Source organism: Hippopotamus amphibius, chromosome 5 (assembly GCF_030028045.1).
Source record: "Hippopotamus amphibius kiboko isolate mHipAmp2 chromosome 5, mHipAmp2.hap2, whole genome shotgun sequence".
In the NCBI taxonomy this organism is placed as follows: Eukaryota; Metazoa; Chordata; class Mammalia; order Artiodactyla; family Hippopotamidae; genus Hippopotamus; species Hippopotamus amphibius.
In genome coordinates, this window is record NC_080190.1 from 53,818,504 (window position 1) to 53,827,802 (window position 9,299).

Below are 9,299 nucleotides of genomic sequence, written 5' to 3' on the forward strand. Positions count from 1 at the left end.
CTTCCCTGGTGGTGCAGTGGTTAGGAATCCGCCTGCCAATGCAGGGGACACGGGTTTGATCCCTGGCCCAGGAGGATTCTACATGTCGCGGAGCAACTAAGTCCATGAGCCACAACTACTGAGCCCACATGCCACAACTACTGAAGCCTGCATGCCTAGAGCCCGTGCTCTGCAACAAGAGAAGCCACAGCAATGAGAAGCCCACACACTGCAACGCAAGAGTAGCCCCCACTTGCCACAACTAGAGAGAGCCTGGGTAGCAATGAAGACCCAAAGCAGCCAATAAGTTAATTAATTAATTAGTTAAAAAAAGAATAAAACAAATGCCAAATTTTATTCAAAAAGAGGATATAAAAGAAAACAAAACTAATAATAATTATCTTAAAAAACTTTAAAGAACATGAAACTTAAGGGACAGTGAATGTGTGTTTTCCTATGCTAAAGTTGAAGAAAAGAAGAAATATCTAATTCTACATTGCCATTCTGATTTTAAAAGAAAAACGTTTATATACCAAATAACATAGCATTAAATATAACATGTGGTGAGTGGCAACAAAACAGGCTGAGAAGGCAAAGTTTGGACCATCCATCAGCATTCCACATGACGTCGCATTTGAAGAACACAGCTTTGAGGAGGATTGAAAATACTTCATGTTTTTTAAAATCTCCGAGACACTGAGCCAAAAGTGAGGTTATACATTCAGTGTATGTCAATATTTAGTTTTAATGGCTGCTGTAGTCAAAAAGCTACTTACAAAAGCCCACAGAAACACATAAAAGAATCACACTGCTGGCTGCACTCTCTGAATCTACTATGCAAAGCGGTTTTTTGCTAAAATTCTGTTAGTAAATTTTCATCATTTAAGCTGTCAATCAGTTATTCATGCCAAATAACTGGAAAGCAATTTGATCTTTTTTTTCACCAAATTATCTCAAAAACAATAAAATTCTTTGAACAGTTTCTAAAGCAAGTTAGGCTTTTTTTTTAATTCCAAGGTTTCTGGGTGTGCATATGTGAGAGATATTATAAGTGACATACATTGTTCTCAGCAGCAAAATCATGTAAGCATGAAACATTTCAGACATCTGTTTTCAAAATGCTCTTTCCTTAGCATAAGTTGCTGTCAAAAAGCAGTTTCTCACTTGTTAAAACATCGTCTCTACTTCGAAGGGAGGCATGAAATAGGTTGTTTCTTAAAAAATGTCCACTTGGTCACCAAAGGGGAAAAAATCAAATTTGGGATGCTTATCTTTCTGCATGAGAAAAATGTGTTTCACTTTATCTTGAAATTTGACAAACCTTTGAAACCTTTTACCATGAGATAACCAGCTCTCCTCTGTGAGGTACAAGCAATACTCATGGTCACAGCCCTTCTCTTCTAAGTGTGTTACAAAAATTCTCCCTCTTTTTAAAAAAATATGTCACTGATACTTCTGGCTTCAACTGGATACATTTCCTAACCTATGATGAAGGCAATGGATGAATTTCATGTGTGGTGCCATCCATGACTCCCCCTAGGATCCATTTTATTCCAGCAGAAGCAGCTGCTCCATCTGTGACCACATTTACTCAGTTTTACACTCCCCCACCCCCATAAAACAGCAGGGTTTTAAAAATTGCTATTAAAGAAGCAATGTACTGTTGGAAAACTACCTTCTCTAGTACATTTAAGAAATGCATTAGAGGGACTCAACACACAGACACACACACACACACACACACACACACACACACACAATGTGCTTTATGCATTTAATTATTGAAAGATCATCTAGTAGACACTCTAAGTTGAAACATCTTGAGACATCTGTACTTTTATCCAATTACATACAGAAAACCTCCAATAGTGAAGAATTTGTTCTAAACTTGTCTTTTCATATATAAAACAATGTATTTTACCTATCTTCAAATACTTTTTGCTAATAAAGGATTAGACTTTTAGGTTGTCGTGATATGGTTTTCTGGGTATAATTTCAGTGACTTTTATCATGAAAGGAAGAACAAGTACATCTATGACGTGTGGCTTTTTGTCATTTACTGTACAAAAAGAAATCTCAAAACAAGTTTTATATTTTTAATACATTTGGGTTGAATATCATATATCTTAAATATGGCTTGAAAAAATGCAGACGCTTGTCTTCAGGTTCTGAACACTTAGTTTCAAATGCCTTGCTATTGTGAGGGCATCACATTACCTGTACAAGGTACAGTACATATTTAAGCACACTTAGGTGACACGATTACATCATCACTGCTTTTACCTTTTAGTGTAACTAGGGAAGGCTTATATTAGGAGTAAAAGAAGTGTTGCTCTACCATTTGGGGAGGGGGGTATCCTGCTGTTGTTTGTTTGTTTTCATTATTAGAATCATCTTCTATCTAGGGGGTCCTTTTTCAAGAATCTTTATAATCCACTTTTCCACTTAGGGAGAATTAGTTTTGTTAAAACCAGAAAATTATCTTTAAATCTACTAAGCTGGAAACAGGTAAACTGCAATGCATCACAATATGTTAAACACTTTGAGGATTGAGATGCTATTGACCCTCCTGTTTGGAAATGTCCACCAACCTTTCAGTAAAACTTACATATGACACATGGCATGTAACTTTCTGGCATCAGTTATTTATGGCCAGAACAAAGCTGTGTAATAAACAGCCACAAAACCTTAATGGCATATGACAATCAACACTTATTTCACTCAGAAATCTGAGAGGATCAGCTGATTTGCAGCTGGGCTCACTCATATCTCTGACATCAGCTGCAGCTTAGCTAGGAGGCTCTGCTGATCTTGGCTGGGCTTGCTCTCATGTCTGAGAGTTGACTGACTGTTGGCTGCTCTAGCATGGTCTCTGCTGGGATTACTGGAGCAGTGTGGCTCTTTTCTACCTCTCATCTTCCAGCAGGCAAGCCTAGATATATTCTCATGGCAATGACAGAAGGCAAGAATGAGCAAATCCAATCCCGTAAGCACTTTTCAAGGCTTTGTTTGCCCCCATCCTATTGGGCAAAGTAAGTCATATGGCTGAGCTCTGGGTCAGAGTCAGAGAGTACCAAAAGTGTGGATGCAGGGAAAAGAAAAGAGTTGCACTATCATTGTAATCAATTTACTGGAACCAGAGTGACCATATCAAGTGTACAGTAAATACTAATACAACTCAATTTGTTTTATTAAAATAAAAATAAATAAATGTTTTATTATTTACCTTCTAAAACTTGTATATCCTCTGAAATACATACAAATCACTTTTGATATTATTGGCTCTCAAGGGTCTAAGTAATTTTAATGATTAAGTAGATGCATTGATTTATTTTTTTGCCCGACTAACAACACTTGTTATTTTTAAGACCACAAATTACAATTCAATAAATGCTAAAAAGCAAAACCATAGAACAGATACTCCTGCCACTGAAGGAGGAAAGAAAAAATTAGGAGCTTTCCTTTTAAAAACAAAAAGGAAAGAAAACTTGATCATGTAAAAAATAACTTTTCAAAATAATTATATGGTGTCAAAAACAAATCAAAATCCCAATTATAAACTATTTTTAAGTACAACATAATGAAAAATATTACTACATACAAATACATGTGATGTAGCCAAATCTATAATCCAAATTAACTACTTTAGAAAAGAAAGAATAAAAGTATATGAACTATTTAACTTAAGAAATCAGGGAAAAAAGTGCATCTTAAAAATGGGGACTACGGAGAACAGTATGGAGGTTCCTTGCAAAACTAAACATAGAGTTACCATATGACCCAGCAATCCCACTGCTGGGCACATACCCAGAGAACACCATCATTCAAAAAGACACATGCACTCCAATGTTCATTGCTGCACTATTTACAATAGCCAGGACATGGAAGCAACCCAAATGTCCATCAACAGATGAATGAATAAAAAAGATGTGGTACATACATACAATGGAATATTACTAAGCTGTAAAAAGGAATGAAATTGGGACATTTGTAGAGACATGGATGGACCTAGAGGCTGTGAAGTCAGTCAGAAAGAGAAAAACAAATATTGTATATTAACACATATATGTGGACTATAGAAAAATGGTACAAATCAACTGGTTTGCAAGGTAGAAATAGAGACACAGATGTAGAGAACAAACATATGGACACCAAGTGGGGAAAGTGGGGAGGGTTGGGGGGGAATGAATTGGGAGATTGGGATACCAAATTGTACACTCTAAATATATGCAGTTTATTGTATGTTAACTGTATCTCAATAAAAGTTCTTAAAAAAAGAAAGAAAATAATAGAACTAACCAAAAAATTTATAGTCTGAATTTTAGAAAGAAATAAAAAATATGCCATAAAAAGAGAAAGACAGCTCACATGCACAATATTAGAAATAGTGAGAAAATGATAAAGAAATAGAGGCAGAGAATTTTTTTTTAAGCAGAGAATTACATTTTTAAAAGTCCATGCATATGGATTTAGAAATCTTAAAGGAATGGGAAACTTTAAAAACCAAATATAAATCATCAAAACTGACCCAAAACTAAAGAAGAAATTTGAAAAATTTCACAGACAGAGAAAAATTTGAAAACACTGTCAAAGAATTAAGCCCAAAAAAGATCATGGTCACAGGTAATTTTCCAGATGAGTTCCTTTAAATCTCTTAAGCATTCCTTCAACTACCTTCTAAATGGCTGAAAAAAAGAGCACAAAATAAAGGAAAACTATGTATCAATTGTAAATATAAATGCAATTATCTGTGAAATTGAATTCACAATATACTCAAATAAATATATAACATAACTATATAAAAACTCATCCATGAATTCAAGAGTTGTTTAATACTTGCAAATCTATTAAAACACTGTGGTACATCAATAAGTTATAAAAAGAAAAACTACATTATACATGGACAGAAGCAGAAAGAAAAGTATGATTAAATCAAGATCTCACTCATAGTGGTGGGAAAATACTCTCTTAGAAAAATTAAAAGTTAAAGCATATTTCTTTAATGTGACAAAAAATATGTATGCCAAGCTAAGAACAGATATGTTTCTTTATGATTCAATTTAGAGGCATTCTCATTAAATCTGGAGCAGGAAAAGAATGCTTGCCATGACCACCGTTATTTTGCCACTGTCTGGGAATTTCTAATCTGTATAATAAGAAAAAGCAAAAAATAAGAAAATTAGGTATCATAGGTAAATATATACACATAAGATATATATTATATATAAACATACATAGGAATATATAAAATTCATTATTTTCAAAGGCCAACAAGAACCTATTAGGACCAGTAAAAGAGCTCATTAAAGTAAATAATTACAAAATAAATGTGCTTAAGCCATTAGGTTTTTATACAACCAGGAAAAGAACTGATCAATTAATGTGGAAAAATTCACTCATAATAGTAACAATGTAAAACATTTAATATTCAATTAACTAAATGTGAAGAAAATTACTGTTTTTCTATAAAAATAAAAAAAACTTGAATAACAGAATTGTATCATAAATGTATATGAAAAATTAAACAATTTTTTTTTCATTTTAATGGAATTCTAATCAAAATTACAATAAAGTTTACATGGCACTCACTAAAATAAATATATTTTATGATAAGAATAAAGGAATGAAAGCATCTACTTTGTTAAAGAAGTGTACTATGTATTTCCAGCCACATAAATGTGGCACTAATGAAGAATTAAAAGACATTAATGAATGAAAAAAATTTGACAAACTTAGAAAATGACCCAAGTATTTATATATACTGCTGATATGACAAGAGGCATCTGAAACCAATGCAAAACAGGAGTTTTATTTAATAAATAATACTGAGACTGAAACCAAGTACAAGCCCCTGTGTCCCTGTTCTTTGAAGTAAACGGCTTTTGCTTTAGCCTCCCAGGCCTCCCTTGAGTCTCAAAAGGCTCAAAAGAGTTAATGAGTGGGAAATGTGAAGATGTAGAAACAAAGAAGAGCTGTTGGGCCTGGAAACTGGTAACAATTTAGACTATAAATCTGACACATAGCAGAATCACAACTCACAGTTCCCTGAAAGATGTAAATTAAGGCCTGACACATATTCCTAAATCATTTTTACAGGAAGCAGACCCCAACCAGATGAAAACTGCTAACTATGAGAACATAGACTGGTTGAAACCAGAAGGTTGATGATGCTTGAATCTTCACCTTGACACCAACCAATTCAAGAGTTGTGCATGAGCTGATCACGCCCCCTGCAGCCCCCTCCCTCACACTGCCTTTAAAACCCCTTCCCTGAAAGCCATTGGAGAGTTCAGGTCATTTGAGCACAAGCTGCCCATCCTCCTTGCTTGGTGCCCTGCAATAAATGCTGAACTTCTCACAACCTGGTGTCAGTAGATTGGCTTTACTGCCTGTGGGTGATTGGACCCAAGTTAGGATCAGTAACAAGACAATTGTTTAAGCACTTAAAGATAATAAGTTAGATCCCTACCTCATACCACACACTAAAATAATTTCCAAACAGTTAACAAGCTAAATCTAAGAAACTAAATCTTTGAAGAAAATGGTAGTGAACAGCTATCTGATCTTAGAGGTTGGAAGATCTTCATAATCATAAGAGCAAATGAAGAGTCTGATTGATTTTACTACATTTTAGTAAACTAAACAGATTTTTAAACTTCTGAATATCTAAAACAAAAAAAAAAGACTGCTGACAAAATAGGAAAAATATGGGTAACCTATACACCAGATCAAGAGTTTATACATTTCATGTATAACAGAGAGAGCGCTCCTACAGCTTAGCAAACACTCCAATAAACAAATGGGCAAAGGGCATGAGTGAGCCAATTTATAAAATAAGAAAATCAATGGAAAATAAACACTAGATAAAATAGTCAATCTTATGTGAAATCAAAGAAATGGAACATAACACAATAATGAGATGACAAGGTTCACACAGCAAATAGGCAACGTTGCTTTGTTTTTGCTTTCCTTTATGTTGTTTGGTACCCAAGCTAGTGAAGTGCATGGGAGCAGCCATCAGTCTCTGATGGCAATATATATTGGTGCTGCAGTTCCAGAGGGATGTTTGGAATCACAGATCCAGTGCCTTTAATCAGGTCATGCTCTTTAGGAACTAATTCTAAGGAAATAATTAGAGATGTACACAGAGATATCTGTACAATGATATTCCTCCCAGGGGTATTTATCATTCACAATAATTAGCAGCAACCTAAATATCCAACAATAGGGGACTACAGCAATAAGGAATAGGTTATATAATCTGGGGTACATCTATATACTGAAATAGCTATTAAAATCATGTGCAGGTTATTTTATGAGATAAGAAATTCATCATAATATAATGTTAAATAAGCAAAGCCAACCCATGCATGCAGTGTGATTACCTATTGGTTTATAAAAGAGAGACACTTAGAAAATATGCCATAATTTTAATTTTGATGGCAGTGCTTTTTTCTGCATTTCTAGTTTTTACAATGAACATATATTACATTTATAAATCAGAAAGAAAATAATAAATCTTCAAAATTTACTCATTCAACATTTTTAAAAGCACAGTGTTCTCCAAGGTTAGCGTCTTAACTCTAAATAATCCACTGTCCCTTCAGATAGATTGAAGTCATCTGTCTGGAATTTTGAAAGCTGACAGCAGCCATTTCAGACCTCCTGGCATTCTTTCTCTCAGATGTAATAGAAAGAGATCATCATGTAAAATAATGCCAGAAATAAAGTATACAATGGGAGTTTTGATTCACATTTTGAAAGAGAGTGTGTAACAAATAGAGTCAAGTGGCAGAAAGAAAGAAAAAAACACACCAATAAGAAACTTCCCAATGCCACACTGCCAATAGGTCCATCATATTGTCTTTAAATCTGTTTGGCAGAATATAATGCTGCAAAGAGAAACAGATAAACCATGACAAGCAGCCATCAGTTCCTGGATCCCAGAGGGACCACGTGCTACCCTCCTTCAGTCTGAGAAAGCACCGAAGGGACAGGGCCATAAGGTGTAGAGAGTTGCTCCATTTACCCAGCTTCAAATTTTACAATAGATTCCATCTCCAGGCTGCAAGCAATTAGTGCTCAGAGAAGCAGAGCCCCAGATATCAGGAACCTCTTTATACAGAACCCTCAAGGTTTGAATAGCCCTGAGCCCAACATAGAGACTAGGAGGAGGAGGTAAGGGCAGGTGGGTTGAAAGTGAAGAGGCAAGTAAGGCAAATTCCAAGACAGGTAAAGGGATGCTGAGCCCCGCAAAGGAAAGAGTAAAAGCACTGAGGATCACACCTGCCTGGGGTCTCTCTCTGTGAGGGGCAGGCGCTGTGCTGGCCAACATTATCTCATTAAAGCCTCTCAACGGTTCTGAGCAGTCAAGAGATGAAAGTTGAAGGAATGTACTCAAAGTCACAAAGCAGAGATTGGTGAGTAGGACCAGGATGCAAATCTGCTTGGCTACAAAACCCCTGCTTGTTTTACTGCACTCGTGCTGGGCAGTGGTGTATCTGGAGCCCAGTAGTGAGACAGCGTTCAGACATCTTCCCTCCCCAGCAGTCTCATCTTCTCTCATCTTTCTATCCTCCTCCATCTTTTCTTTGCTTTACAGAAAGAGTCTCATTCCTTCTATACTCCGCCTTGTCTGGATGGATAGTCCCTCATCATTTTCTCTCCGTAACCCATTCTTTCTCCAGGCTTGCATCCTCCTCCCAGGCAGCCGAATCTGCTGACCCCCAGGCTCTAGGTCCCTTACCCTGATATTTCTCTTTCTCTCTCCACATACCCCAACAATGTTCTGAACTGTAAAATGTGTAGAAGTTCTTGTAATGCTGAACATATTCAAGAAAAAAGCAGAAAGATCTAAACTCACTCCATAGAATGAACTGCATATGCATTTTACTAAATGAAGCAGACTGATGCATGGATATAGCTATAGAAGTAGAGACCATCCAAAAAAAAGAGGTATCAAGATCAAATAAATTTAGGAAACAGAACATACTCCTCTCCTCTTCACCATGCATAAGAGCCTTAGGCTTGCAAAATCCTCCAGTTAAAGGACCATTTTTTAACCCAAATTTCTTTGAACACAGAAGGCTTTCATGTAGGATACCTCTTAACGTTTCATAGAATACAAGTTAATACGATAATAAATAAAAGAACACAGTTTAAGAAGGGCTGATATTTACTGTACATAATAGTGTAAATAATAGTATGCCAGATATACCCAGAGAACACCATAATTCAAAAAGACACAGGCACTCCAATGTTCATTGCTGCACTATTTACAATAGCCAGGACATGGAAGCAACCTAAATGTCCATCAACAG